The following is a 16,896-nucleotide window of genomic DNA, read 5'->3' as shown; positions in this document are numbered from 1 at the left end:
TAAGCGGGAGAGAGAAGTCATGCTTTTCAACAGGTGAGCTGACTTCATCTATTTACAAACAATATAGAAATATCAGATAGGGGCTACCAGCTCTTGAACATATGAAAGCAATCTGTCTTTTCCTTTGAAATAAATTAATATCCTTATGGAAAACAAATTGGAGGTGGCTTCAATTGATGCATAAGAGAAAAGGGGAAAGTCGCAGTTTTTACAAAACAGCTTGTTGATACTGAAGGTAAAAGGAAAACAATTCACTCCTGTGACCATTGAGCAGATGCTTTATTTATACTAATTATTATTGCAGTGAGGTTGGTAAGTCTCAGTTGGAGTCCCTGAAATTCAGAGTTGTTCAGAATGGGGTTTGGGGTTTAACCCATCTTTCAGCTACTCTACAAGAGGTGCCATATTACACACAGGAGATCCAGAATTGAGCTTCATTCTAGAACATTATACATTTCCATTAATGAGGACATTAAGTGAAACACCCTATCATGGGCCAGACTGTGCTGGTGTGCAAGGGTGGGGAAAAGAAATGGGCCTTCTCCCACCCCTCTCATCCGTTGTAGCACCTACACAAGGGGGTCTGGCCACCTTTACAGTCTGTGTGATCTGAGAACAGGGACTTCTCTCCAGGGCTGCCCGGGGGGCAAGAGGGGCAATTTGTCCCGGGCCCCGCAGGGGCCCCCATGAGAGTTGAGCAGGGTCCTTCACTCTCTTCGGAGGCCCCAGAAGACTCTTGCGGGGCCCGGGCCCCTGGAGCTTCTACTCCGGGTCATCGTCGGCAATTTGGCGGCGGAGGGTCCTGAAGACCCACGGCAGGGGGTCCTTCCGGCACTTTGGCGGTGGGTCCCGGGGTGGGTCTTCGGCAGCGGGGGGTCCTTCCGCCCCGAGACCTGCCACCAAAGTGCCAGGGCTTCGTCAGCGGGAGCCCCGCCACTGAAGACCCCAGGCCCCCTGAATCCTCTGGGCGGCCCTGCTTCTGTCTCCTAGTGCTAAGCATGTGCAAGGAAGTGGAGGTAGTAGGATCATCAGTGCATTCTCCTCTGAACTTGTTGACCATGTGAAGGAGCATACGCTGCATCCCTTGTAGGCAGGCAGTTTTCCAAGTGGACAGGGGGAGCTCTGGAATGTCTTGTGTTTCCTTGAGGCACAAGGCCTCCTAGCACTCCTGCTGGTGCAGTGATCGCTCCATACTATCATCAAAGCAGGGGTGTCGCTGATTGCATCCACAGAGCTCCATATACTGTGCGGCATGTTGGAAGTGACAAAGAAGTCCGAACTCAGATTGTCCCAGAGTTGCTTGACTATGGCCTAGCAGCCATGCTTTTATTTAACCTGAAATGCTCTCAGGAGAGTCACCTATTAGTTGCAGTTACAGGAATACTGTAAGCAAGTCACCATGTGCACTATGATGGGCCAGCACAGCTGGACATGTCAGAATGAAGCATCAGGCCCTGACAATTAAAAAAAAAAACATTGCATTTGACTGAAAAATGCAGAAACAAGAGGTTTTAGCTGACTATTCATTTTTCATTTATTTCCCAGAGCCAGGTAACCCCGGCTGGTATGGCGTCCATGGGCACATATAAACTGTTTTGCTTTGGTAGCCATGGCAGAGGTCTGAAATCTCTATTGCAAAATGTATTAGTACCATGACAATGCAAATTCACTCAAACAGCCCTAGTGGTATGTCTATATTATTGGGCTGGCTCTTCAGCTGGTGTAAATTGGCATGGTTCTGGAGAAGTCAATGAGGATCCAACCCATTACATTTTCATGTATCTTTTCTTTAAGAAAATACCATGCATCTTTTCCTTCTTTCCCCATCTCTAGCAATTACCTTGTATCACTGCTTTTACTTTGCATAATCAAATAATCTGTATTTAATGTCTCATTAACTGAGGCACATTAAATAACAAATCATTAGTTCATTTTTAAATAGCAAAAGAGAATTTTTGCATGATCTTTTCCAAATGTCACAGTAATGCACAAATTACAGAATAAAGGGAAGCCAATAAATTAGCACAATTTCTTTGGAGATAATTAGACACGTTTGAGGTGTTCCTTTTTCCTTCTTATTAGAGACTATGATAAGCCTACCTAGAAACAGTTAAATTATACAGCACTATTATTATTCAATCACTTTACTTAAATTATTTTTCCACTGGCCTTCCATGCATGGTTCTCCTGATTAGCCTCAGTTCTTCTGTACTTTACAAAACCACAGTTGTTTTTGGACACATTCAAGAGTATGTTATTCTTTCTGAAAGTAGGTAAAAATGTCCATTGAAGTCAACTGAAGTTTCACACAGTTATGCCAGGGTTGAATTTGACTCATTATCTGTGAAACAAGTCACTTTAGTGCTTCTGAAAGGGTCATTATTGGCAGTCCTATAGACTAAAGCCACCTAGCTGTACAACAGGAATGGCATGATTCGCAGCTGTACGCACTTCCTCATATTTCCCAGCTATTATGTCTGAAACCTGACCTGTAAGGCTCACATCTAAGGCCTGGTCTACACTGGGTGGGGGCGGTCCATGTAAGATACGCAACTTCAGCTACGGGAATAGCATAGCTGAAGTCAACGTATCTTATTTTGACTTACCTCCCATCCTCATGGCGCGGGATCAACAGTCGTGGCTCCCCTGTTGACTCCGCTTCCGCCTCTCGCCCTGGTGGAGCTCTGGAGTCGACGGGAGTGCGTTCAGGGATCGATTTTTCGCATCTAGATGAGACGCGATAAATCGATCCCCGATAGATTGATCTTTACCCGGTGATCTGGCGGGTAGTGTGGATGTACCCTCAGGCTATGTCTCCACTCCATTCCACTCCACTGGCAGGGGTGTGTAGCATATGTGTAAATACACGCTGCTACATCCACACTGGAATGTGAAGCTACCCGTGTCATTGAAAAGCTCTGGCAGGGCTCCGGCAGCTCTGTGTGGCAGGGATAAGCTCCAGCAGCAAAGAGTTTCCAGAGCCTTTCCCCACTGCCTTCTCTGCCAAAGCCTTTCCCCACTGCTGGGCCTTTCCCTGAGGTGGAGAAAGATTCCAGCAGCAGGTAGGCAGCAGGACATTGCACTGCTGTAAATAGCAGTGTAGACGGGGGAGACGCTGCTTGGTCGTATAGAGAGCTGTGTCGAGTTCAGGCATGTCTTTACTTGCCTATCTGAGGCTGTTAACATATATTAGCTAACACTCTCCAATTCCTAGTCTTGACAAGGCCTGTGAGTCAGAGTGACAGAATCAGGACCTCAGATGTGGTTTTGTGATGTGAACATCTGTTTTTAACGAACTAATCTGAAATCACCTAGTCATTATACATAGGTCACCAAAAACTCATTAGATGGAAAATCTTTCAGTCTATACTGACCTAGGCTGAATTTGAACCAGTGGCCTATAAAGCTAGTATCTTGAACCATCCGGTCTCTGTTTCTTTTCAAATTTTGCCTGTTCTTCCATTTAAGTAGAAAATCATATTTTCTCTCTTGTGATATATAATACAAAATATTCTAAAACATATACTGTGGCTAATCAAACTGATGTACGCAAATGCCATATAATTTATATACTGAAGTCAATGGGGCTTCACACAGGTGGACCAAGTTGTCAGTTGCCCATGTAGGCTGCTGGTGTGTTGACACCACAGCCTATCATGCTGAACAATTCTGTCCTCTTGTTTCCTTGCAGTCTCCCATCAATCTGTCTGTTGTCTGTTTTACAATCTGTTTTAGATTGTAAGCCCCTTGGGGCAAGGACTGTCTTTTTGTTTTGTGTCTATACAGTGCCTTGTACAATGGATCCTGGTCCATGGTGGGCTCGCAGGTGCTATGTTGATACAAATAAATAATACATGACTGGCACTAAATTTTTCCATGTTGTTAGTGTGGGAGACAAAAGCATTTTAAAAATAGAGAAATGTCATTGAAAAAGAATAACAATTGCCAGGGAGCCTCCAGGGCAGGTGTAGTACCAGAAATTACTTTAAAATTCTTTGTTTGAAGGGCACTACATTTCTAGCTGACACTGTCCCTTTAATTTATACATAAAGATAACCTGTTGTTGACTAAATACGGACCTATTTAAAATATCTGACATCTTGCATTGTGTAGGGAACCTGCTGAAAACATTATGCTGACAACCTCCTGCCCTCAATATTTTCTTTGATTAATATCAGAATCCAAATTTCTTGTTTACAAAAATCTTATTTATACCTCAAAGTATCCTAACTTTCTTTTTAATAACCTGAGACTATTTTGGGTGCTTTTCACTCCAATTGAAGTGAACTATTTGTCAGAGAGAAGAACTACATGTACGAGCCCCTGAAAAAATTATCTAGGCCCTCCTATCTCTTTTTTGCTTGTCAGACACATTACACTTGGTTAGCAGTGGGGGAAAAATCAATCTTTCCTGTGTGATTTCTTATTAATGGTATTTATCAGGCCCCCGAGCCTTGAAACGGCTACCAGTGAAGAAAACAATATACACAGGTAATGCACAGAACCACTGCATTGTGTTCTCATTCTCAACAACAGAACGAAAGATGGAGGAAACAGGGAAAGCATATGTATTTGCTACTGAGACAAAATTAAACTGTATTATATGCCTTGATCCCGCAATGAGCTGCATGCAAGCAGACAACTGCACAGACCCTCTGTGACTTAGTTGAGGCTCCAGATGAATGCATGGGGTGCCATCGGTGTGGAGTTCACGGCAGGCTTGCGGCCATATGTTGCTATAAAGCTGTTCATGGAACACCTGTTGTCCATGTCAGATCAAGGACAACATATTGCATGGCCCTTAGGTATGTTACTTTGCCACTGAATCAGAGTATTTTCAACCTTTTGCATTTTGAGGATGTTGTTTGAGTTCTTCAATAAATGAGAATTTTTAAGGGTTTTTTTGTTTTATGTTCTTTTTAACATTTGTTCAGGTGAGAAAGAAGTTAGAGGATTTGCATCATTTTTCTGAGATAACGGATTATAAAACAAGTTGTAATGGTTACTTGCCCACACACCGGTATTTTACATCCTAAATATTTAATAAAGTTTTGTTTTAGGTTTCTTGGGCTATTGCCCCTCTCCCCCTTTTGGAATAACAACACAGTGTGTTTCAGTATTCATCTTAAAAGTTACCACTGTGGCACCAGTGCCTAGCCATATTTTCCAGTTTGAACCAAGACTGGCATTTGCTCTACAGTTGCTGCATATACAAGGAAATCTGCATCACTGCTTTACTGATCGCTGAGCAAGACTTCTTGAAAATCACATCCACGTGGAAATGTACATCCAGGTGGACATCCTGATGCCTTTGAAGTCAAGGGGAGACTTCAGTGGAGCAAGGATTTCACCTCTAGTCCACATGAATTTTGCCTTTCAGAAAACCTTTTATTTTGAGCGCTGTTTCATTTTCAGTTTTTTTTTTTTAATATCATGCAGCACCAGGCCCCGATCTTGCAATGGCTTAACTTCAAGCCCTTGAGTAGTCCCAATCTGTAGCCTGAATCTGCATCTCACTGATTCTACAAGGGCTTGATCCAAAGCCCAGTGTAATCAGTGGGCAACATTCCAATGATTTTAAATCAAGGTCCAAATGTTCAGTGGTGGAACCCAGTGGGAAATTTTAAGGACAAAGACTAGCACAGACAAGGTCTAAGGGAACATCTATACTGCGATGAATAGTAGTGAAGATGTAGTGACATGGACTTCCACATGAGCTAACAACCCAGGGTTACCAGATGGATCATAGTGGGTCAGTCAACTCATGCTGAAGTTCATGCTGCTATGTCTTCACGACTGTTTTTACCTATGCCAGTTAGATTAAAGCTAGTGCAGAGATGCATATGTGCACCACCATCACGTCTTCATTTGCAATGTAGATGTACCCTAATCAAGGTGTTAACCTAAGCCCATTCTGAAATTTTTTTCTAGTACAGGAAACTTCAGATCAACTGGGGACTGTTATTTTCTTTAAGAGACATCCTTTGCTGGGTCCCAAGGTAATCCAGACAACCAGCAAAAGTAATTTGATTCTCCTCCCCTTGTTAAACTTTCTGGGGACTGACAGATATGTAAATTACAATTGTGGGTTTGTGGCCATTTTTATTTCTTTTAGGGCTGTCAAGCAATTAAAAAAAATTAATTGTAATTAATCACACTGTTAATAATAGAATATCATTTATTTAAATATTTTTGGCTGTTTTCTACATTTTCAAATATATTGATTACAATTACAACACAGAATACAGTGTACAGTGCTCACTTTATATTTATTTTTATTACAAATATTTGCACTGTAAAAAACAAAAGAAATAGTATTTTTCAATTCACCTAATACAAATAGTGTAGTGCAATCTCTTTATCATATAAGTTGAACTTTCAAATGTAGATTTTTTTTGTTACATAACTGCATCCCATAACAAAACAATGTGAAACTTTAGAGCCTATAAGTCCTACTTCTTGTTCAGCCAATCGCTCAAACTAACAAGTTTTTTTTACATTTGCAGGAGATAATGCTGCTCACTTCCTCTTTACAATGTCATCTGAAAGTGAGAACAGGCATTTGCATGGCATTGTTGTAGCCGACGTCACAAGATATTTACATGCCAGATGCGCTAAAGATTCATATGTCCCTTCATGCTTCAACCACCATTCAAGAGGACATGCGTCCATGCTGATGACGGGTTCTGCTCGATAATGATCCAAAGCAGTGTGGACCAATGCATGTTCATTTTCATCATCTGAATCAGATGCCACCAACAGAAGGTTAATTTTCTTTTTTGGTGGTTCGGGTTCTGTAGTTTCCACATAGAAGTGTTGCTCTTTTAAGGCTTCTGAAAGCATGCTCCACACCTCGTCCCTCTCAGATTTTGGAAGGCACTTCAGATTCTTAAACCTTGGGTGGAGCGCTGTAGCTATTTTTAGAAATCTGATATTGGAACCTTCTTTGTGTTTTGTCAAATCTGCAATGAAAGTGTTCTTAAATCAAACAACATCATAACACAAAATATATAGCAGAATGTGGGTAAAACCATGGAACAGGAGACATACAATTCTCCTGCAAGGAGTTCAGTCACCAATTTAATTAATGCATTTTTTTAAACAAGTATCATCAGCATGGAAACATGTCCTTGGGAATGTTGGTCGAAGCATGAAGAGGCATATGAATGTTTAGCATATCTGGCACATATATACCTTGCACTGCTGGCTACAAAAGTGCCATGCGAATGCCTGTTCTCACTTTCAGGTGACATTGTAAATAAGAAGTGGGCAGCATTATCTCCTGTAAATGTAAACAAACTTGTTTCTCTTAGCAATTGGCTGACTAAGAAGTAAGACTGAGTGGAGTTGTAGGCTCTAAAGTTTCAAATTGTTTTGCTATGGAGTGCAGTTATATAACCAAAAAAAATCTACATTTGTAGGTTTCACTTTCATGATAAAGACATTGCACCACAGCATTAGTAAGAGGTGAATTGAAAAATACTATTTTTCGTCATTTTTACAGTGCAAATAGTTGCAATCAAAAGTAATATAAAGTGAGTACTGTACACTTTGTATTCTGTGTTGTAACTGAAATTAATATATTTGAAAATGTAGGAGAACATCCAAAGTATCTAATACATTTTGATTGGTATTCTGTTGTTTTACAGTGTGATTAAAACTGCGATTAATCAACAACCCTAATTTCTTTATAAAGAAAGAAGCTCTGAAAGTTTGTTGTTGTTTCTTAACATTAGAAATATCAAGTCTTGGGCATCATTAAGATGACCAGAGAGTTTTGGACCATTTTTGGCTGATTTTCTGCTGTTCTGAGCATTAAAAAAACAGTGAGACAGAAGGACTTCATATTCATCAATGTTTTTAACATTAATACTTGCAGCATCACTTTGATGCAAACTGCTAGCCTAATACATTTCCCAGCTGCATGTACTGACAATTATGGATTTTATTAGCACACTTGGAGAAAATAATTGCAAGCAATGATAACAAGAGCTCTTTCCCCCTTTGCCAGATGCACTGAATGACGTGCATTCCTTTTCACAGCGTATCAGCAATTTTTATTACTGACTTCATTTAGTGGCTCTCATTCACCAAACCCTTTGTGCATAGAACAGGAAGTACAGAGTTTAAAGTGTTGCTGACAGCTCATGGATCCCATATAAAAGCCAATTCTGCTGTCAGACAGCATATTTTCTGTGTATCATCCTGATGATTTTAGGGACACTTGCATAAAAGAGTGTTCTTTGTTGCTTCAGAGTTCAGCTCTTCTTGCTTCTTATTTATCATCTGATGACAAACTTCTGATAATGGCATCATAATAATCTCCACTTCAAACAATTGTGATATAACTAAAAGTGAGTTATGGGGCTTCATTCTTCAAAACTTGCATTGACTTAGTTGGAAATGGGATTGGGACCTATGTCTTCAGCAGGAGTTTCTAAACAAGCAGGGTCTGGTTTTTCCTGTAAATGTGCTAGGGTCTAGCTTTGGGAACTCTTTACTCCTCTTGGTGATCAATTATTCACACAAGAAGTCCCACTGAAGTCACCTACCTGTGTGGACAACTAACCACCAATGGGAGTAAGAGGTTAACAATCTAGCCTTTAGTAATTCAAAATAAAAGAGCAGATTGGAGGACAAAGGGCATTGCTATTGTAAACCAATGGGCACCTGCAGCTTCATGTTTCTCACTGTGCTACAACTCAGAAAGTTGTTGGGAGAACATATAGAACTCGGATCTGCTTGCTTCAGGTGTCTCCCTCTAGAGTTGCTGTCATCAGTAAGGGGTCTATGATGAGTTCTGATTTCAATCAGTGAAAGACTATGGCACATACATACTGACCAGTTCATTATACTAGTGCATAAACAAAATCAGATATGAGGAATTACAGCTATGTTCTGAGTCCAGCCAGCACCGGTGACTATAAAATTGACACACCTTGAATTGCAACTATATTCTGAGCAGCCCGGCATAAAGATTGTAGGCTCGAGGACCTAGCACCTGTGACATTAGACACTCTTTCTCCCCCAGTCCTGCAACAATTTCTCTCTTTCTCTGGTTTTTAAGTTTGGGCAACAGATCAAACCAGAGAACAACTTGAGATTAATGATCATCCACTGATCTAATGTTTTCCATCTCAAAGTACATACAAATAATACACTGATACTTCATCCAAGAAGGAAACACAACCAGCTCTGCACAGCAGTATTGAATACCTTTTCTTATAATGATTCTGAATGTTCCCTGTGTCTGACCTGGGGCAGGGGAGTATCATGTTAGAGTACCCTGAGGCCTACTCTAACTTCTGACATTTTGCCAGTGGAGGATCAGGCAAACTACCAAGCCCCTGGAACACACATAACATGCCCCTTCGCTCCCCATAAAGGGCTGGCGGGGGGTGGCAGGGGTGAGCAGCTGACAGCAAGTGGCAAAGCTGCTTTCTACTGGCAAAGTCCCCCTACACTGGACTTTCAGCTGCTTTGAAGCCACTTTGGCCTTAGTGGACTGTCAAATCTGGCCCATAATATTTATTTGCTTTTGTTTTGCTGTGAACCCCATTTGATTTAATTGTATCTTCACTGATTTGGTGTATATAAAAATCACAACAAAAAGTGCTCACAAGTTACATAAGATGACATTTGGGAACCTTTCTCAAAAAGGAAAATGAACACACACAAGCCAAAATGCAACAGAGAAGAGTATTTCACAGCATCATTTTATTTCTAATTATCTTGAGTCTGAGCAAGAACGAAAGGAAAAAAGAGACAGGAAATGTATTGAAGCTATATTGTTAGGCTCTGAAGTAGCTCAACCATTTTTAACACTTTAGATTGGGTGTGCTTGCAGAGAGCGCAAGCTCAGCAGTAGCCGTCAGCCTCCTAATTCAAAAGAGACAATTGCAAATATAAAGCAAGCATGAAAGAGATGAACATATTTCTGTAACAAAATTGTCCAGATGTGGCTAGGATAGCATCTAAATGACAGCTTTAAACAAAACCCCACGACCTAGCCAAAACCAGAGGGCTATATTTTGGCTCCAGTTGAGCACTGCGGGAGGGGAACATACTATTTGTCGCGTCATGTCATCTTCTAGTGACCAACCCATAATGGTTCCATGATGCTACATTAGCTGAAGTGGTAGAAGCCTGTCTGTGCCAAGGTTCTAGGCCCAGCTTCATCCAGTATGTGTGAGTATTCTAATAACTGTGCCTGTTGCCTGTAGCATGTCATGTTAGAGCTATGATGGAGGGAGTTAAAGTATAATACCTCCAGGAGCATGTTCAGCTACGCAGGTATAAAAAGTGCAGCATGTGCTCTCCCATTACTACCCTTCTGCCACATGCTGGTGTCTAATTGTGGGTTAGACCATTGTCACTCAGACCTGTTTCCTTGCGAACGTGCAATACTGCACTCCTGCAATCTAGGAGCACAAGCGGCCGCATGATAGGTGCTTCCTAGGGTTTACATTAGTTGAGGGGAGCAGTGGGGGCAAAAGACATAACTGGCTTCAAGATTAAGCTTGATAAGTTTATGGAGGGGATGATATGATGGGATAGCCTAATTTTGGCAATTAATTGGTCTTTGACAATTAGCGGTAAATATGCCCAATGGCCTGTGATGGGATGTTAGATGGGGTAGGATCTGAGTTACTACAGAGAATTATTTCCTTGGTGCTGGCTGGTGAGTCTTGCCTACATGCTCAGGTTTTAGCTGATCACAATATTTGGGGTCGGGAAGGAATTTTCCTCCAGGGCAGATTGGCAGAGGCCCTAGGAGGTTTTCGCCTTCCTTCGCAGCATGGGGCACGGGTCACTTGCTGGAAGATTCTCTGCACCCTGAAGTCTTTAAACCATGATTTGAAGACTTCAATGGCTCAGACATAGGTTTGTTACAGAAGTGGGTGGGTGAGATTCTGTGGCCTGCATTGTGCAGGAGGTCAGACTAGATGATCATAATGGTCCCTTCTGACCTTAAAGTCTATGAGTCTATGAGTTGGGTGAATTCCTGGAGGTTTCATTACATCACACTATCTTTAATTAAAGATTAATCTTTAATTCCTGGAGACTCCAGGACAGTCCTGGAGGACTGACAACCCAAGTGCTTCCTGGTGTGGATATTCTGGGGGAACCTCCCCTGCACACTGACTTGGGGGTAGCTTGAATCTAGCCTTTTGTGATACTTTTGGTCCATCCAATGTGCTCCTACAGCAGTGACTTCTGCCCTGTCTGGGGCTTAGAGAATAAAGCTTAGTTTGAGTCTCTCCTCCCCTGGGTAAGGCGGGATCTGTCAAAGTGCACACTGAGGTCAAAGAAAACTGAAGCCGCTCAACACCTCTCCCAGGATCAGGACCAGTCCATCTACAGGAAAACAAGGATATGACTCTTAATTATTTCAAACCACAGGGCTCCACGCAGGTGCCGGTATCTGCCCACACAGTCTGTTGCAAGATCGAGGCCTATGTGTTTTGCCATTGAGTTCAATGCGAGCAGGAACAGGCCTTAAATGGTTAGGTGGTAGCCTCAAGGGTGGTTTTACCCTTTTCCTCCCTTGCTGATTTTCTTGACCTCATTACTCTCTATTTTGTAGAAACAACAAATGTGCAAATTGGCTCATTCAGCTATAATACATAATGGGAACTAATGACCGGGCGGTCTTTCTCCACCCCCTCTCTTGAAAAGAGAACAGGCAGCTGGAAACTAGGTGAATGTTCCTCAGGGTGTGTATAATTACACAGCTGAGAAGCACTGCTAGCCCTCATGTCACTCTAACTGTCACAGCTGCATGAGCCACTAATGAAAAAAACCAAGCATACTCTCTTTCCACCATTCCCCTCTGGAATAGGAGAAGGATGTAGGATTTACTGTGAAAAATGACGACGGTGCCTTTAAAACTTTTGTTACCGTGAAACACTGATGAGCATTTGTGATCTCAAAATAGGTTCTGAAACAGAGATTTTTAATTCCATGGTTAGCATGCAAGGCCCGCCCAAGTAATTGAGTTCTTTTTACAGCATTCCTGAAATGGTTACAATCTGTGTGGCAAGAGGGGGTGGGCAGTTGCAAAAAAATTTTTTTTTGTTACAGCTCAGCCTACTTTATAGTCTGTTTGAAGTGTGCTTTACCACAAACAGACACTGCTCTGGGAGCTAATACAAAGAGATTAATTTTCGTAGTATTAAATTCAGCAGCAGATGGTGGCTATGACATGTTGTGATAGAATGCACCCCTGTATTCACACCCTACACATCGTTTAATAATCTTTGTACAAAATATGCCTTGTGAGGTATCATTGAAAATTGATAACTTGCTGGTCAATAATATCATGATAAAAAGCTTTACCTAGGAGGTGACTCTCAGGAAAATGTAATTCAAAGGGTAACTGAACTATAGAAGTGAGGGGCAAAAGCACCCCAAATTCTCTCTCCCTACCCATCTCTCTTTTCACCTAAGACGACAACAGAAACAGAAATTTGAAAGCAGATCCTGGCCCGAGACTATGTTACTGGAAACGTGGTATGGGACTTCACCTTGACCCAAGTCTATTTAGTTAAGTTTAGAAAAGGTTTTGTTTTTATTTTTCTTGTCACCATTTCTGACCTCAATGCCTCATTACTTGTATTCCCTTAAAACCTCTCTTTGTAGTTAAATAAACGTATTTTATTCTTTAATTCAAACTAATCCAGTGTTGTGAATTGTTTAGGTTACCCCATTTAAGGTAGCAGACTTTGTATGTCGATCCCCTTAGAGGGGCAATGGACCTGATATATCTGGACTGTCCAGGAAAGGGCTGGCCACTGCAAAACATGTGTTTTGCGGGGAAAATCCAGGACTGGGAGTGTGTGTGAGTGTGTGGAGGGGGTCACCCTGCAAGTAGTAACCAAGGCTGCTGGAAGTTAGGGTGTGGCTGGTGTTTGCTGACAGACTGCTGGGGTCAGAGTTGCTGGACCAGGGCTGCAGCTATACACAGACACTCAGGGTGGGGCCTGCATACTGTTTGTGAGGAGCCCAGGTTGGGAGCTACAGCAGCAAAACATTGTGAAGCACCCCAGATTGCAGGGCAGGTGGTGACACATCCCCTCACTGGTCCGGATTGCACCCCAGAGTGTCATACGTGTGCATAGGGATTTTTGCTGGTTAAGAGTTAAATGCTTAAATAGTGCAGTGGGGTATAAAATCCTAGACAGAAATTTGTATAGAAACCCACACTAGAAAAATATGCATCTTTGTCCCCCTCTTGCTCTACAGGTGAGGTTAATGAGACTCACATGGTAGAGAATAATGCTTTTAGTGCTGAATATCCTGGGCTTCAACCCCCCGGGACTGGATACCCATACGCACAAACTTGACAATCATTGTCCTGATCCACAGCCCACACCTAAAATGTTCAAGTACAGCTGCCATTTCAGAGAGCCTGTAGAACAGCCTCTCTGCAGGTTTGCAGGGAACCCAGGCTATGCGTGGCCAGCTCCTGCTGCAAATGTTGGGTTTTCTATGGGATGTATGTGCACTATGCTTCATAAGATTTGGCCTTTCATGAACTAATGAAAACAAAGCAGAGGGGGAGCAGATAGTATTCCCAAGTGCATCTGCACAATGGTTTCACCAACACTCCATGATTTGTGAAAATAATTAGCCAGCTTGAGAGAACTCCCCTCCCCGCAACTGCAAAATAACGTTATTAATCCATACACCCAATCCTGCAAAGTGCTGCTGAGTGACCTCAGCTCCCATTGCTTTCAGTGGAAATTGGGGATGCTCAGCACCTTGCCGGGCTATGCCACATATCACCATGCAACGCTTCACAAATTTGCGTGTCATTCTTGCGCAGGGGCCATGCTAATCTCTGTATCATTCCAATTTTAAGCATAGAATGCAATGGAAGTCAAAGGGCAATCTAGATTTTTATTATAAAATTATAATAGCAAAGACAAACACATTATCTCTCACACACACACCAGCTATGAAAACCCAGGATATTTGCCACTGTGGTTTCTATCCCTTGAAACCACTAGCTTAAGAACTACATACTCTGATTGCCTGATCCTCTCTGAATTTTCTACTTTAGGGTCATCCATATATAGGAACCTTTCCCAGAATGCTTTTCTGATAGACCATTTAAATTTGGGAGAGGCAAGCACCTGCAGCCCTAAGGTAGCCATTTTACATCTGACTGTTGTAGACTGCACCTTCCTCTCACCCAGTAGGTATTCTTAACTTTTATAGTCTGTTCTTGTGGTTTCTATTTATTTTGTATCTGAGGAGATATGATTCATCCTGACTTTGGTGAACTGATTCTAGATATGTGCTGTATATAGTTGGATATATTGAATGGAGAAATCTTGCTAGTTAAGTTGTTCTAATATTTGTGTAGCACCTTCAGCTGAAGCCTGGGAGATTTTGGTTGCTTCCAAACTAGGAAACAGTCTCTGGTATGGAACTCATTAGTACTGAAAGTATAAAACTATCTGAAGATTCAGCTCTGAACCCAAGGAATCTCAGAGGATTTTAATTTAAGGCTTCAGTGTTGGCTTCTCTCTCTTTTCTTCATATAGATTGCACTGCCATTTTCCTTGCTCTGATTTGCTGGAATATTTTGTCATTGTTTAAGTTTTTGTTATGATTTTTTATGCTGCTGGGTTGTCTTTATTATGTGGTTGTATAATTACTTGCCTTGACTGCTAGAGCTATTTCTATAGGTGGCTTTTTTTGTGTGTGCTATTTTTAAAATGTAAATAAGCTCACTTTTGCCAACAGTTAAAACATAGTGGTGTCTGAGATCACATTCTTCCTTAACTGTACATAGAATAGGCAATATCAGAGGTAAGAAATGGTATATGTTATCTTCTGTTGACTGTCTGTGTAGATGCAGAGAGAGGAAGATAATGGAACTGTGTATTTTTATGAAAAGTAAAAGCTGCAAAAGGATTTGAAAATTTTGACTGACAACAGGAAGAATATTTAACCAAAAGTAGAATCCCATTTAAATACTTCAAACTGTGTGATATCTTGTCATAATTCTCTGTATTCATACTGGGAAGTGTAGTCTCAGGTTACTTAAGGACACCCTTAATATCACATGTCCTCAGCTGTTCTTTAAATGGGATAAAGTGAGTCAGATTCAGACAGTTGTGTTATTGAACAAAAGAGATTTTAGCACCCAACTAGGTTGTTGGCTTTCAGCTTTATACTATAATTTTGAATCTAGGTTTCAAACAATCACTATAAATATTGCTGCACAATTTAGTCTACCTTGCAATCTTAGCAGAGAACAATTACACTACATGTGAAATTGGCCCTACGTAACTACTGATGAGTGGAATTACACCAGGGATGAATTTGGCCCAGCACTTTTCAATATAAAATGAGATGCCAATAATCCCATCATGAACTGGAGGAAAATATTCAGCCACTTTGCAACTATTTCTAAATATTCTAGGAAGGACAATCAGTTAAAAGACATACAAATGGATCAGGGGTGACAATCTATGGGACAAGTTATCCTTAGGCTTTTTGGACCCAGACATGCACCATCCCAAGGTGATATGAGGTGGGGGTTCATGAAGTACCCCCGGGAGCCAGTGGGAATTTGCTGTGCCCCTTACTCTCAGGTGTGGCTAAAGGTCACAATCTGAACATTGAGTGTTCAGCACTACTTACAATACCACACATCCTCGTTTGAGTCCATGTTTAGCTCTAAACATTGGCTGTCACATGATATACAAAATCCTGTATCTCATTCAGTTCCATCTGTTATGACAGGTCCAGGGTCTATTTTGCTTCAATCTCTTGTTCATCTCTGCAAAAATCATTGAAAAATCCAAAACCTTGTTTCTGCCCTTTACTGCTCCTAAATTGCCTCATACAACATGTGGTTTAAAAATTGCCTCATACAACATGTGGTTTCCCTGCATTTGCTTTTTTTTATTATAAATCTCAGAGCCTTAATCCCCAGTTTCTCCTGGAACATTTCAGCAACATCATCAGACTGGGACCTGAACTGCTTCTCTCCTAGCCTTCATTTGAGGGAGCAGGAGATGCTGCTCCTTTCAGACTATCTGGCATCTTTCACGCATAAATGATTTTCTAAAATAAATTAATGGTTGGGTCCACCTGTAGCAATGCTAAACCTTACCGAAACTGGAAATGAAATGAGTGTTAAGGTCAGCTGCTTGCTAATAAGAACATCCACCCTGTCCCACCTTGAATTGCCTCCTGCAATGGATAGTATAGACCTAAGTAAACTGGGACTCAGAATAGTGCTTCCCTTCAGATTGGTACAGTACTACTTCAATTTAGGGCTAACATCACTTTGCACTCTTAACTCATTGTGCTGTCTGTACAATCGAATTCCATCATTACTTTTCAGTGGGGGTGGGGGGAAGCACAAGAACATCAATTATCTGTTGACTATTGTATAATTTGACACTACTCTCAATGCTGTAATCCGAGGGAATTGTTATCCTAAAACATTGTAAACCCATTTCTAATGGGTGCTCCTGAATTTCACTAGAAATTCTATTAAAGTAGGTAGATTGAAGTGGAGAAGATGGATGGCCTAGTGGTTAGGACACTGGCCCAGGATTTAGGAATCATAGGTTTAAGTCTCTGCTCTGCTTCAGGCTTCCTATGCTGCTTTGGGGGAGTCATTAAGCCTCTCTATGCCTCAGTTTTCTTTCTGTGAAATGGAAACAATAGCACTTCCCAACCTCACAGGGACATTGTGAGGATAAAAATTGTGATGTGCTCAGATAGTATGGGCAGGGGATGGGGAGGGTAAATATAAATGCTAAGATTGATTTCCAGTATCATGACATTGCTCACCCAAAAGAGCATTGCACCAGATTGAAATCAGAGATATTACAGAGTTGAAAAGAATGTAGGTAAAGATATCCCTTG

General features: G+C 41.5%; 1 long non-coding RNA gene and 1 pseudogene across 1 annotated transcript in view; one reads left to right on the top strand and one right to left on the bottom strand.

The window, feature by feature from the left end:
* Positions 1-13,783: 13,783 nt before the first annotated feature.
* On the bottom strand, positions 13,784-13,884 carry LOC123365461 (annotated as a pseudogene).
* Positions 13,885-14,157: 273 nt separating this feature from the next.
* The window catches only part of LOC123365038, a 205,904-nt gene continuing 203,165 nt past the window's right edge, over positions 14,158-16,896 (top strand). Inside the window, exon 1 of the long non-coding RNA XR_006577402.1 lies at positions 14,158-14,200. This is a non-coding gene — a long non-coding RNA (uncharacterized LOC123365038). The remainder of the gene's footprint in view (positions 14,201-16,896) is intronic.

This window comes from Mauremys mutica, chromosome 2 (genome assembly GCF_020497125.1).
Source record: "Mauremys mutica isolate MM-2020 ecotype Southern chromosome 2, ASM2049712v1, whole genome shotgun sequence".
NCBI classification, from domain to species: Eukaryota; Metazoa; Chordata; order Testudines; family Geoemydidae; genus Mauremys; species Mauremys mutica.
This window is presented reverse-complemented; position numbering and strand designations above follow the sequence as displayed.